The sequence below is a fragment of the Lepidothrix coronata genome, unplaced genomic scaffold (genome assembly GCF_001604755.1).
Source record: "Lepidothrix coronata isolate B3197 unplaced genomic scaffold, Lepidothrix_coronata-1.0 Scaffold208, whole genome shotgun sequence".
NCBI classification, from domain to species: Eukaryota; Metazoa; Chordata; class Aves; order Passeriformes; family Pipridae; genus Lepidothrix; species Lepidothrix coronata.
In genome coordinates this window covers 1,387,378-1,403,218 of record NW_016690388.1, presented here as the reverse complement: position 1 = coordinate 1,403,218, position 15,841 = coordinate 1,387,378, and positions in this window count along the sequence as shown.

Below are 15,841 nucleotides of genomic sequence, written 5' to 3'. Positions count from 1 at the left end.
GCAGAAATGAGGGAGATCTGGAGGGACTACAGCAGCCGACTCTTCAGTCCTAAAGCTTGTCCAGCAGGCAGTGAGGAGTGTGTTAGTCCTTACAGGTGGAGTCTGAGTCTCAGAAACTGCCAGCTAATTCCAGCATCCAAAGAAGGCTACAAAGATGCTGAAGGGTCTGCGGGGGAAGCCGTATGAGGTCACTTGGCTTGTTCAGCTGGAGAAGACTGGGGTCAGACCTCATTGTGATCTGTAGCTTCCTCATGAGTGGAGGGGCAGGCTCTGATTTCTAATCTCTGTGGTGACCAGTGATGGACCCAAAGGAACCACTGGAGTTGTGTCAGGAGAGGTTTAGGTTGGATATTGGGGAAAGGTTCTTCCGTCAGAGGTGGTTGGGCACCGAACAGGCTCCCCAGGGCAGTGGGCACAGCACCAAGCCTGACAGAGCTCAATAAGTGTTTGGACAACACTCTCAGGGACAGGGTGGGATTCTTGGGAATGGTCCTGTGCAGGGCCAGGAGCTGGACTCAATAATCCTTGTGGGTCCCTTGCAAGCCAGGCTATTCTAAAATTCAGTGATTCTGTGAACTCACTGTAATACCTGCCTCTGTGTATTTCAAAGAACAACCCAGGTCCTGATGCCTCTCATGCTGCAATGGCTCTTCTCTGTTCAAACCAGCACCGTGCACCAGCACAATCCCCAGTTCCCCATCACATACCAGAAGAATTTGGCAGCACTCACACTGAAGTTTTAGGTCAAATATCCCAATCCCATGTTCCTTTTGGCTACCCTTTGGTTTCAGATTGTGTGTAGTTTATGGCAAGAGTACATCAGCTGTTTAAGGACCACAGTGGATGGTTGTGTAAAGATAAATCACACAGGGCCTCCTTTGTCTCACATACACACCAGGCTTTTCCAAAAATCCACTAAAACATTCACACATTCTGAACCTGGGATTTTGGGAATATCAGGGATTCTTTTGTTAAGGCTCTTCATTCACTGACTTCCACAACATCTCCTGCAGTAGATCAGGATCTCTCACTGAAAGCTTCTTACAGAAGAAACATTGATCCTTTCACTTTTTCACAGGTCCTTTGGTTGTACTGGAAATACTTTTTTATTGTAAATATACTTGTCTTACAGTTGTCTTTCTGTTCGCTTCAGTCACTTTTAAATCTCTCCCTGAATTCACCTTGGATGCATATGCAGTGACAGGGTAGCTGAAGGAAACATCCGTGCTGGTCTGAACATCTGTGAGATGTGAGCAAAAAAACAGAGCAAGTTCAAATTACCCCTCCTAAAAAAAGTGACAGATGTGAGTAAGAGGTACCACTCATGAGACACCTCTGTGGAGTAAACATTTTGGAATAATATTCCAGGCAACAACTACAGAGGCTCTAACAACAGATTGACCAGCCATCTATTACATTTCAAACAAAATGACTCAAAGGAAAATGTTCCAAACAGGCACCACTGGGCATTTGACTCAGCCCAAGCAAAGTTTTAACTATTTCTTTGCCACAAAGTGTACACATGCCTCCTGCAACCCATACCCTGCTAGCCACTGTTCTCTTGATTTATAGCACATCTGACTAGTTTTTCCACCAACTTTCTAAAGCCAGTAGCCATGACAGGGTGCTGTGTGGGATGCCAGGTTCAAACTAATTATTTAGCTATTTTAAAACTTTTTTTTCCTTTTTCCTTTTTCTTAAATAACATTAGCGTTCTGGGTTAGCTGAAGGGCTAAAAGCTGGTTTTAATTTAAATATAAATAAAACCAGGAGTGCCTGTGTGATTGTACTAAAAATAGATTGTTTTCTGTTCTAAATGTTTCACTGATCTTAAAATTGGGGAGGAGGGGAATGGGACAGGACATCCAACTCTTTTTCAGTCTAAGGGTGCCTCAAATCTGTGGCTTCTGTCTCTAGAGAAGTGGGTCATTTCTGAGATACCATTAGTTTATCTGGAAATGTATTTACCACAGTTTACCAGCACATCTATTCAGTATGTGGTTCAGAAATCAGAAGGGGAAATCACACACTGTTAAGACGAAGCATTCTTGAGCGAGCCCCAGTTATGGCAAATTCAGCAGCAGAAAAAGAGGCTGTGGTGAGTGCAGTTACTGAAATTTTCCAAATAAATAAGGCAAACAAGTTGCTCCAGGAACAAACTCATACCTATATGATTTATAATAGCAGGAGTTAGGGCATGAAGGCAAGATGAACCCAGTGAACCAGCAGTCACAGGCCACCCATGGGCTGCAGGGCTGCCCGCAGTGCCTTTGCTCCTTGTAGCCAGTCCGTGACAACTGGGAAGGACCTCATCTGCTCCGAGGTGTGTGTGGCTTCTAGCAGTGCTCAGCAACTTCTACTGGCTTGAAGGCTGCTGATGAGCTCCAATGTGGGTTAGTATCAACAGGGAAAAATATAGGGATCCTATTTACAGCCTGCTGGCAGTAGATAGGTAAAAAAAAAATAAAAAAAACCCTTCTCCAAAATCAATGTTTGCTTTACTGAGGGCCTCCTTAGGTGTACATTGGAAACAATTCTGTCCGTCTTCCACCACAGTTCAGTCACCCTACAGTTTGGTGTGCCAGCCAGTAGTAGTTAGCATTCCAGAATCAACAGGTTTCTGCTATTGAGCAGTACCAGACCATACTGGCCAAAAGCAAATGGAAAATATTAAATGTGACGTCGCACCTGATGAATGGTGATAAAGAACAAAAAGTCAAGTAGGTACCATGGGCACCTTGGCTCTTTTTTACTCTATTTGTGGCACAACATAATGGCCAGCACCACTGATGTGGGGAGTGTTTTCAGCAGCAGGACTCCTTCCCTCCAGCATAAACCAGCACCTCCTCTCACTTCTTCTCATCACCCACTCTAAGCTCAGAGGAGGTCATGTCATGGGACTGATCCTCTAGTCTAGTTACTGGCATCCTGTACTATTATTTCATCCTGGACAATGCCAATAAAAAACAAAATCAATGTGAACTCTCAATAAATTTCCTTTGATGGAAGGAACTTTATCCCTGCTCTTCAAACCGTTGCTGGCCATCCAGGGCACAGAGAATGAGTGAGAAGTGCAGCCTCTGAAGACAAGATGAAAGCAGGACTTGAATAGTTTGACCACTTTCTGATTATCCTGTCTACATGTAGTTCTCTATGCCTTCATCTCTGCACAGGAATTTTTCACTCTGATGGGCTCCAACATCCAGAAACTCTGTGTTACTAACTGCTGGCATTCTGACTTAAGACTAGAATAATTTCTTTTTATCACTTTATGTCAAGTGATGGGGTTCAAGTCCTATGTATTCCATGTCCACTCTGACCTCATTCTTATGGATTCTAGGTGCTAATTAAAAGGTATTCTAAAGTCCTTGCTAAGGGCTGTCTGGTTTTTCTCATCAAGTCAGTGGAGTGACCTGACCTTTTCAGAATCATGAACTCTGTCATGTCAGATTTGCTGCCTGGCTTTCCAAGCAGCAGATTCTCCTCAGACACTTTGCATTCTGTAAAAAATGTTTTGTGTGGGCACAGCAATCTCTAACACAACATCAGCAAAACACCCGAGAACCAAACAGCTCCAGCAATGCTGGAGATGCTGCACAGTTTGGTGAGGCTACCTGTTATTACTAGCTTAATGTATACATGGAATGAAACAGGTGATGGATTTCTGTAGCAGGTCATGAAGCCAAGCAGCCCTGGGCCGTGAAGGCAAGGATGGATTTTTTATCATTAAAAGCAGAAGGGAAAACAGCTACTTGCTACTTAAAAGCTATTTGCCTGCATTACCTCTCCTGCCACACAGCCTTCTCTGCGGCTAGTGGATATATCTGCCATTCCAGAGAGACTGAATGAAGTCAAAGGGACTCTACTTCTGCCCCATTCTACCCTCAGGTAGAACCAAGTGCAAGATCAGGCTGAAAGTGAGGGAGAGTGTTTATGCCAGTGGACATTCTGTGTAGCAGTTTGGAATTTCAGTCCCTCAAGCAAGGAATAACCCTTGCAATGCAAGCTGTCAACTAGGAGTGGATTCCTCCTCTGTACTTGGAAAAACTCCTCCCTTACAATATACCACCAAAGAAGCAAAAATGCACTTTGGTGGACAGAGATGCTGCATTGCTTAAATAGTTATTTCATCTCCAGCTAACGGGTGGCACTGCACCCACCATTCCCTTGGTGTTCTGCTGGAGCTTCTGCTAACGAACAACACACATCTCAGGGCTTGACCTTCTCCAGGCTGGCCGGTTCTACCAGGGTTTCATTTATGCACCTGGCACATACTTCAAGGAGCCACACCAGAGTAGGCAGCTAAAACAGGCTTTTTTGTTCCTCAAAAAGAGAAGAAAGAGTTTGTTGCAAATCATTCCAGTACCAAATCATTCCCACCCACCCCCAACTCTTATTAAAAGGAATGTGCATAGTTATTATACTCATTCCATGTTTTCATAATTATATCCTGAAAAGAGTGTGAAATGTGCTTTTCCACATAATTTACTGTTTTCCTGTGATTCATGAAGCCTCTTTTCACATGAATAATTGGTCACTTCTTGTTTATGTATCACCATGGTACATAGCTCCTAGCAGGCTGAAAAAAAAAGACACAAAGCTAACATTTAATAATTACAGCTACATGCAACCTTCCCCCCACTCCCAACTCCTTGCTTTTTACCTCCTCCCATAAAAAGAAGGCACAGATTTTTTGATGGAGGAAATGTTTCCTAAAAAAAATCCCAACAGTTTTACCTTTCTTAGCACTCATTTGCAATTTTTTTTTGCTTCATGCTTATTTTGTGTTTCACATTTTCCAGTGTAAAGAAAACAGCTGAAAAGTCCCTTTCAAACAAAGTGAGAAGGAGGAATGTTCTGAGTGTGTGGCTGCTGGGAATGGCAGCCTTCCAAACACCAATTTGTTTATTTCTTGAGGGAGATACAGTCAAGACAACACTTATCAATGGTCACCTGAATTATAAAGCACTCCAGTATGTCCTCAGAACAGTATTTCATCTTCTAAACACTTTAACTGCACTTTATTTTTACAGTGCAGTAAACTGAGGCACAAATTAATTTATTTACAGTGGCTACCCAGTGAGTCACACTGCTCAAGCAACTCTGCAGGCAAGGTTTGATTTTCAAAACTCCTCCTCTGCCTTCAACTACAGCTTCCTAAACAGACTGCATGATTAGCTGGATGTGACAACATTTGTGATGGATGAGTGTGGATCTCCATATGTGTGTGTAGATATTGGTGCTTCCTGCCTTGAAAACTGAGGGGTACTTTTTGAATTTTTTTGCCGTTGGTTTAAAAAAAAAATCAAACAATTATATTTCTGCTTGACACCATGGCAATCCAAAAACACATCAGAAAACAGAAGTCAGCAGGAACACTTAAGAGAATAGGGAAAAAACAAACTGGCATAAGACTGACTATCAATCCAACCCAGTACGTTGTGTGATTCTGCAGAATCAGTGCAAAAAACTGAAGGCAAAAGAAAAGAGAATGTTTGCTGTTGGGAGTATACGAGGACATTAATCTTCTTTATACCACAAACCCAAAGCAACATCAGGTTTTAAGGCTGGGGAAAAAAAACAAACTCAGTGTTTTTTACCTCGTATAGACATGAGACAAAACCAAAGCCTCAAAATCTGATCCTGTTAAAAAAACAGAAGAGCTGTGACGTTTTTGTTTTCCTTTTTTTTGGCAGCAAGGTAGAGACAGGAGGGAGTGAAACTTTAGTGAGTGGTGGGGGTTCGGACAGGGGAGGAGAAAAGAGGACAAAGGAGAGAGAAAAACAACTGCTTGGAATCTACTTTTCTGATTCAAATACACCTTAGCAGCACTCATTGGAAAGCAGGCTCAGAAGTGGAAAGAATTTCTGGATCCAGATCAAGACAGCAGAAATATCTTAATCTTTGCTGGGCCATAATCTCCTGAGAAGGCTTGTGAGAATTTGATCCTATCATTCCCAAACTAGAATCCTAAAACTGATTTGGACCAGAATCAGTTGGTTTGAAAATATTATTACTTCTTCCTGTGGAAAAAAAAAAGGAATAAAAATGGAAAAAAATTCAGCCAAACCCAAAGTGCATGGACTCATTACAAGCTCAGGAAATCAAATCTATTTAAATCTCTTTCAGCACCACTCTCCAGCTTTAATAGTGCATGTGTGGAAGCAAATATTACAGAGAAGTTCATCCTCCCCTCCCTGGTCCCCTGCCTCCTTGTCCCCACCCCAACCCTTAGCTCTGCATCTCAGTGGTCACTGTTTGTTTTTTCTTTCTGATTAGTCTCGTCAAGACTTTCCCTCACTAAACCACCATTTTCATTCTTTTCAGTATTGCTCACTCCAGTATTTCTGTGATCTCCATTATCGCACCCTCGCACTCCTGTGTTTAGTCCACTCCCTGCTTTGCTGACTTCTCTCGTGCCAGCTCCCAGTGCTACTCGTTCCTTTCTTATCAACTGCTTTGCTGTTTCCTTATTTTGTCTTCTCTCATTCAGCCTCCTAACCTTCAGGATGGAATATCTCAACATTGGTGGAGTTCACCCAACTCTCTGTTTGCCGTTCTCTGGCACTGCCAGGACTTTCATCAGGAAACGGGTGCTTAGGAAGGAAAAACTTGCTGTCCTGAGAGCAGTCCCTCCTCTGGCACTAGCACTGCACGACAACCTCTTCCTGTAGACTGTGTTCTTTCTCCCTCCCTTTCCATTCCTATGCTTCCAGCTTTTGATAACAAGGTGTGAGATGAGGAAAGACCTATGGGATACTTGCACTGGTTTTCCAGCCCTGTTGACATGACTGGAGTGGGTACCCACTTAAACAAGTTGTCACTGAGACCTCAGTGTCAGTGCATGTCTGGTGGCTTCACCTTGGCCAGTTGTTGGATGCCCACCCAGCTGCTGGCTCACTGTCCTTCCTCAACAGAACACAGGGAGAAAAATAAGATGAAAAGCTCATGGGTTGAGGTAAATACAGGGAGATCTCACTGTCAACAGGCAAAACAGACTCGACTTTGGGAAATTAAATTTAATTTAATGGCAATTAAAATTGAGTTGGATGGTGAGAAAGAAAGGCAAAAATTAAAACAATTTCTCCTCATGTCCATGTGATTTTTCCCCAGGCTCAGCTTCCCCTGTGGGGACATACTGTCTGGCATGAGGCAGCCCCTGCAGCTCCCCTTCACCAAAACCTTGCCACCAACACCCAATACAGTATGGATTTACTGTTGTTCTATTATTATAAAGTTCAAAGTTCCAGCGTCTGGAAGTTCACTTTTTTTTTCTGAATCACCAGCTATATCTTGTGCAGGTGGATTCACTGGATCCTTTAAAAAAAATTGTGGAGAATTTGCAGAATTGCAAATTAATAGGGACTTTTACACTTGTTTCTTTTTGAAGCCTACCAGCATGTTTGTTATCTTGGTTACAATTGCCTAGCCTTGCTATTTTTATATCACACTTATTGCAGCTTTGGCCTGTGCCATTTTTTTGGCCTTGGATTTTCTTTATGTCTACATAGATTTTTTTCTTGGATGCTTTTAATTTTTCTTTAGCGTTTGATACTACTTTCTTGTGGGATATACACACAGCATTCACTAGTCCAGAAAGTGCACCCTGGATGTTGATAACTCAAGACCACTCTTTGCAATCATTGCTTTTTTGGCTCACTTACCAGGTAACCCTCAGGCGCTGAATTCACTTTGAAATGAGCAGACTCATACATGAGTAAAATCCACATGGCTCAGAATTATCACAGCAGTCCATTGTCTGATTTGGAAGTGGAGAAGACAGGCTTTTCCCATGGAACACTGAAAGTCTGATCATTCTGAGCAAGTTTGCCTAGTTGTTTTTAATGTTCCTCTAAGCTATTGATGGTAAGCCATTTGTTTCACCTTCCTCCTGCCCTCTGCAGTGCTGCTCTCCTTGGGAAATGTGTAGCAGCAGACCTAGAAAGGACAATAAAAATGACTCTCCATGTCATACATTATCTTACATGCCAAATATTATGGCGTTGGAAAAAAGAATATTCATATTTCACATTATTAACTTGGTCTTAGCCCAGTATGAAATCATTATTTATTTACAGTACTAAATTAAAACTTCTTACAATGCAGATGGATCATTATTCTTCCACAGATTTCCCCTTTTTTCCATTCACAGACACAAGCTGCCTTTTGGTCTTGATTTGTACAATGAGAACCAGCCATTTTCTACTAGTTTTCCAGTTAATTGAGGGAAGGATACTCTGTGCTCTGATGGGTCAAAGTCCGTGCATTGTCTTTGCTTTAATGAACTTCTATGAGGATACAATAAGCTTTAAAAACTTCTGTCTCTGCTGAAGACCTGTGATTAGCCACTTTTATGTTCTTTATTTTTAACCTTAGTTTAGATACATCCACAGGGTAACCAATAGGAAAAAAATTACTACTTTTCCTAAGCAGTACCAAGCTCTCCTTCTAGTCATTGGCAATCATATTTAAAATACAATTACTGAGATTCAAGTCCTGCAAATATATGTTTTGACCATATCAGCTCTTCACATTTTATCATGTTTTACTGTGTATGGGAATGAGGTAAGACTTGGACTTTCTAACATGAAGAAACTTTCCTGTAAACAGGATCATCCACAGAGATGTGACACGTGGAGCACATGGTGATTTCCACATTTTTGCCTAATCTGTGTCCAGGCTGCCTAGCAACCTGTTAGCTTGGTATGTAATAAGCCAAATAATGTGGGAATGACTGATTCAGGGTCTGCATGACTTTATTCTCATTTGTGGCAGACTGTCAACAGGAATCAGTGAGGACTCCATACACTGAACACAGAGGCTACTGCTCCAGTAACTCCATTACAAGCAGTCAACCAATGTTTTAGACAAAGCTAAGTCCCTCTGTTTTCTAGAGTATCCTACAGTAAGGCCATTTTTTTCAAGGAAGGAGAGTTATTCCTTTCCTTCTGTATAATAAAAATTGTTTGCCAAGAATTTTGAGGTTATATGATGTAGGACAACTTGACAGAATGGCACAATGCTTATGTTTTCTCATTAATAAGACTGTAGGATCACAAATGAAGATGGCATTAGTGTAAAGCCAACCTGAGAACCAGTTCCAAACCTTCACCCTGAGGGGTGAGTGAAGTTATGACCATGAAACTGAAGTTAACAGCAGGACACAAGAAGCAGGGCAGAAGTGTGACACCCTCCTTCAGGGGAGCAACCCCATTCCAGACATGGCTGTTCCCTTGGGGATTTTATCACAATATTTGAAGTTTTCTTTAACACCTTACCTCCTGGGGCCCTGTAAATCTTAAATCTCATAAAGGAGGAAAAAGGTTTTCTAGCACTTGCATTTCCAGTGGGAAGCTTGGAGGTTAAGGAGTCCAAAACCATAAAGCACACTAAAAGAGCATGATTATTTACTATTAAAATGACAAAAAAATCCACTCTATGACTTTCAAAAATAAAGGAAGATCTTGGAATATTTTATTATAATATTTGACTAGGGTTTTATAGCATTGTCAAACACATATACATTGGGGCCCTAGTTCACAGCTCATTTAATGAGTGGGAAACACAAAGGGAGAAAGTACTCAGCTCCTCAGACATGTCAAAAGAACTGTATACATCACCTCTCTACCAAAGCAGAACCTAAAGTTGAAGGATATGTTATGTCATTTCTCAAAAAAACCACCAAATGTCTAAATTGAGGAGGAGGATGAAAACCAGTCTTCTGAGGAATTCTGTCCCATCAGCCAATTTTAAGCGCTGAGGGCATGGGACTGGTGCTTGAAACATGCACTAAATCCACGCTATACCTGTCATTAGAAGAATGCTGGAAGTTTTGCAGTACTGGCAACCTCTTCCTCTATGGAAAGACATATCAGCAGTTTTCACTAATGAAATCAAACATAAAAATTCGAGATCTTTCCATACATTCAGCTTCCTTTCAGTGGAGTTTAACACAATGCACAAGAGGCAGCCATGTAAAATTCAATGTTAAAAGGTCAATACAGTAGTAGAGCATGTGAGGAATCACTGCTGAGCACCAGATGTATCCTCACCGTGCAAGTGTGCTAAAACATTTCTGTCCAAGATTCAGAAGACATTATAATCTATGGAAGTTGGGGAGTTCTCCCTGCAAATTTGGAGTAGAACAATAAATTTGGCCAGAGGAATTGACAGGATGACATCTTTGGAGATGGAAACGCCATGTTCCCAGCTGTACTGCAGGCTGGAATACTTTTCAGTGGTTCCCTCCTTCCTTGTCATAGAATCCTTTTTGAGGGTGGTATAGCTGATTTTCCAAAAAATGTCCATTGTCAAGAAAGCAGGGCATTGGCTAGAAACAATGAGAAAAATCCTGGTCTTGTTGTTTAACAGCAGGAGTAAAATCCACTAGCAAACTTTGACTTGCAAGTCAGCAAACACATGGGTTCTGGTTGATTATTCTAGGGTCTTTCATAATAGTATTATATTTTTTCAGAGCACTGTGAAAAACATTACTGACCAACAGGGTTTCTTAATTAGTTAAACCAAACCAGTTGGCCCCCCCGTTTTGTCTTCTTGAAAGAAAAAAACATATTCATTGCATTGAACTCAACAACAGAGAGTCTTTAAAGTGTATATATAACGTAGAAAACGTTATATTCTCACTATAACGTAGAAAAACTTTTTTAAAGTTGTCAACTGGCATTTCTGAGCTCTGTCCTGGAGATGGACGCAATTAAATTATTCATGACACCAACAGTATATGAGGCATATAAAAGACTTCAATCCACTTAGTAGTTTAACCAAGAGGAAAAATAGGAGCAAAGCATGTAATTGTTACAGATGAGTGGGCTATATGATTGCTCTGTGAAAACCAGCATGAACTTCTGGATGCTTATGCACGGGAATAAATATCAACATTTGACCCCAACATACAATAAATCAAACAATCATCCATTTGAATCTTTCTTAGATACGGTGAACAATGACCATGTCATCCCTTCCTTCAACTCACCTGTTCTTTGAAAAATTTGTTGAAGAAAATAAGTCTTGAAAATGTGAATACACATTGTGACTGTGATATTTATATTACATATGGATATAGTCAAATTGAGTGCAATTTCATGCTCACCCTCCTTGTAATAATTTGCATTCTTCTGAGTATAGTTTTGTAATTCATGAGCTGTGTGACCATCAGTTTTTTGTAGACCTTCTTCACTGCTGCATGGAGCTTACAGGAATTTTTATTCCAATCTCTGCAAATGAAAAATTATTTCATTCGAGACCCAAATACATTTTTTATTCCAAAGAAGATGATTAGATGATATGTTATCTTTGGCTACAACATCTGGATCCCTTTCCATTTTACTTGGCAGACGTGTAAAGACTTCTCCATTGTGCATATAGCTTCGTTTTTAATATTAGAGTAGAAATCAAGCAAGACTATGTACATCATCCGGATACAGTAGTATCCCCAGTGAGCATCATTCCTCCAGAGAAGCTCCAAAAACATTCTGTCCAGGATGCTCAGGAACCTCTATTGACACTTGTCAGCCTAATGTTTTGGGGTTGCAACATGTCACCCTTGCAATGCTTTCAAGCTTTACAAAGCTTAAACTTTTATTTTGTATTATTTTATTTTATTTTGGCTGTTTGGATGTAATTTTGAAGTAAAGATTCTCATGTAATACTATTTTCTGTGATGAGACCTTCTTCTTAGCAGCAGTATAGTAACAATGAGAGACACATTTTCCCTCACCAAGGTCTCAGACAACAGCTCATCTGCCTTCCCCATTATTCCAGGAACAGAACAAGTGCTGACATTTTTTTCAAAGAACTGATCATGAAATCTGCTTTTGATATAATTTCTCAGTATGTTTCCAGAGCCATACAAAGACAGAATTGTGTGCGTTATATTCATCGTGGCCCCAAACGCAAGAAATGCGAGGAAGGACGAAATATTGACTGCAAATAACCAGCAGCAGAATTCCTACCAACTTCCTGGGAGCCAGCGCTCCACAATCATGCTCCAAATATGTAATCCATGGTCACAGTAAAAGAGTGGGATGTTTAGGTAACAGAATTTTTAAAATTATTGCCACAAAAATAGAGACTGACCATGCATCACCATGACCAGTCATCTTCTGGAAAATTTATTTAGCACAATCGACGTGAAGACTTAACCAATGCCCTATTTTGGTAGTAGTACAAGAACTGAAACACCCTTCAAATTCAGTCAGTTCTCTTTCTCCCTTGGCTTAAGGGCCTCCTACAGTATTCTGTAGCAGGGATCAGTCAGGATGGGCTTCTTTTTAAATGGAGAGGGGTGCAGTTTTTGAGAGAAGACAAAATATTTTAACTTGAAGAAAGAGAATGAATGGCAATGATTTGACATCTGATAGTGATCTATACCTATTCATACAGACTGACTATCAAATCTGGAAAAAAAATATACATTTGTAGTATTTTGTTGATAATAATATTTTTAGGATACGTATATTAACAAACATCTCATTTTTCTCCTAGTGTTTACTGTCAAACTGTTTAAAAATGTCATCTGAAAAGAAGTAGAATAGTTTGACTCTTTATTCAGTAACACGTTCTTTGTGTATTGTATTATCCTTGCTGGACAATGGAAAGCATCTAAAAAATGCTGGTTTTGTAAGTCTGAAATGAGAGGAATTACAGGCAATATAAACAAATGCGAATCTCTGACGCACATTAAAACTGTTATAATTACACAGCATGTAAGACAGGGATAAAATACTGATACCACATCTATCACAGAAAAGTATTGTTATTTATATTACCATAGGAAAATAATAATTATTATCACAAGAAAGTCCTATCACTGAAAGGTGATACAAATACAAAACTTGAGCAACTTAGCAAATACAAAACTTGAGAGAACAACTCGGGTGGTTTCCCTGTGACTGTTCAACTGTTCAAATATGACCCTAATTCAGCAGCAGGATCAGTTTTACGTAGGCTTAAAAATTAATGAAGACAACTTAAATGATGCTAGCAGATGAGCCTTCTTGAAGCCTCAGAAGAACAATATCTCAGAAGAACAATATCACAGAAAAGAAAATATTATTTTGTCAGTTCCTGCAAGCACATTGAATTGAAGGCTAGAATTGTCCCCATGTAAAAAGCACTTTCCAGTCCAATGTTTCTTCAGCATGTTTATAATCCATTGATGAAAAATTAATGCCACAGATGTCATAAAATCTTTCTATACAGCATTCAGAACAGCCAGGTAAAAAATTTTAAGACAGTCTCGTCCACAAGTTGGTCACTCCTGCAATGGAGTTTAACAGTGTAAGCCAGCCATGTGCTCTGGCACTCAGAAACCCCCCGTGCCCTGGGCTGCACCCAAAGCAGAGTGGGCAGCAGGGCAGGGGGGGATTCTGCCCCTCTGCCCCACTCTGGGGAGACCCCCCTGCAGTGCTGCCTCCAGCTCTGGGGGCCCAGCACAGCAAGGACATGGAGCTGCTGGAGTGAGTCCAGAGGAGAGACAGCAAAGTGATCAGAGGGATGGACCAGCTCCCCTACAAGAAAAGACTGAGAGAAATTGGATTATTCAGCCTGGAGAAGAGAAGGCTTCAGGGTGACCTAACTGGGGCTTTCTAGAACATGAAGGAACCCTGCAAGAAAGATGGAGAGAGACTGTTTACAAGGGCCTGGAGTGACAGGACAGGGGCAAATGGCTTCAAACTGACAGAGAGTAGGTTTAAATTAGATATTAGGAAGAAATTACTTACTGTGAGGGTGATGAGGCCCTGGCACAGGTTGCCCAGAGAAGCTATGGCTGCTCCATCCCTGGAAGTGTTCAAGGCCCGGTTGGATAGAACTGAACAACCTTGGATAGTTGAAGGTGTCCCTGCCCATGGCAAAGGGGCTGGAATGAGATGATCTCTAAAGTCCCTTGCAACAGAAGCCATTCTGAGACTCTGTGATAATTTAGACAAAGGAAATTATGGACTTCAGGTAGCTCAGTGTGGAGTGCAATGAAATGGGAAAGCAGGAAGATGCACATGGCCAGTTAGACCAGGTTGTGCTCTGTGCGTTAACATTTCCCCATCTGGCATCAAGAAAGCCAGCTAGCTGGAAGCTGCATTGGATATGCCCCAACCCAGCTCATTTTATATTTGCACTTAGTCCATTTGATAACTGCACTGACACTGTACATGATCGGAAAGTGAGCGTAAATTATATCCTGCCCCATTGATGAACAATCTTTGTGGGTGGCTATCTCTTGCCAGGAAACCAGACAAAATCTTATCACATATTCCTGTTATCCAAGGGGTAGGGAAAAATCTGTAAACTCAAATATGTGGACATAGGAAATACACAGGGGAAGAAGATCTAGAGTGCTGTAAGGGAGTTTTAGTGTGAAAAGGAATTAGGCTCTTTAAGATCATGTCTGCATGGACAATTTCAGACAGTCAGGAATTAACATTGCCATTTACTGAGCTGGCAGGACATGGCACACTTTTGATCAGAAGCCAATACAAAGATGCCCAAAAATCTCAAAATAATAATGTGATCTCAGCCTTTGGAATGACAACTGCTGCTTTTCCTTTGTTCTGCCGCTTAACGACGGAGTGAAGGAATTCAATGCTTCAAGGCATTCAGGTGTAATTTGTCAATGAGATTCCTACAGCAAGGCAAAAATTCAAATATTCCCATATCTTAAGTAGAGGTAGTATACAAAAAACTTGTGGCAAATGATTCCCTCATTGTGAAGGACTTTACACGCATAGTCTCAGAGCCAACCTAGAATCCTGTAATGGAGGCAGATATGGAGCCAACAGAAGCCTACAGAAATGTAACACAAATGTGTAGGACTGTATGATATCACAATATTCAGTATTAACTTAGTGTAAACTATTAGCTACAAATCACACTGTTCTGTTCTAGAGCTTCAAGTAGAATTGTTAAAATAGAATGGATCCAATTGACACCAACAAAAGAAATATTTTATACACTGGATCTTCTGTTACCTTGCCTTTTAGGTCACTTCTAATACACTAATGCACAAAACTGATAGTTTAAACCATGCCTTTACATAACAAGATTAATGGTTTATTCCTAATATAAAGTACATAATGATATCATGTATATTATTTGAGCTTTGGTGATCTAGTTCTTGCATTTTGATTCTAAAGATTAGTTCCAGGGTTTCTTGTTCTTCCCATTACAGTCTTGCCAAAATAGTAACACTGTCAGCCAGACCTCAGAGGCAGATAGTTCTACCCTGTAGACCTTGAACATGTTATTTTCTTTTATATGTAATTCTTCAGTCTGTATGTAGGAATAAAAAAAGAATAAAATAAAATTGTGATGTCACCTTCTAGGAGCTAGACCAGGTTTTGCAAACTTCCTAGTTTTAAACTGAAAGGGAGTAGGTCAAGATTAGATATTGGCAAGAAATTCTTTCCTGTGGGGGTGGTGAGGCCCTGGCACAGATTGCTCAGAGAAGCTGTGGTTGTCCCATTCCTGGAAGTGTTCAAGGCCAGGTTGGATGGGGCTCTGAGCAACCTGGGATAGTTGAAGGTGTCCCTGCCTGTGGCAGGGGGTTGGAATTGTATGATTTTTAATGTCCCTTCCAACCCAAACCACTCCTTGATTCTACGATTCCCTCCTCCCAAATTTCCACAAACTGTATTATCCTATGGTTATACAGAAATACTGAAAAATAAAACCAAGCTTTAAAGCTTTGGATGCAATGTGGGAAAGGTGGAAGTTATTGCACGCTCCAAAGCTCGCAGACTGGATAGGTCTGTGTGTGCTCTATAACTAAATTTCTCCTCTGAGACTTGGAGTTTCAAATGTAACTCGAGCTCCAAATATGATCTTT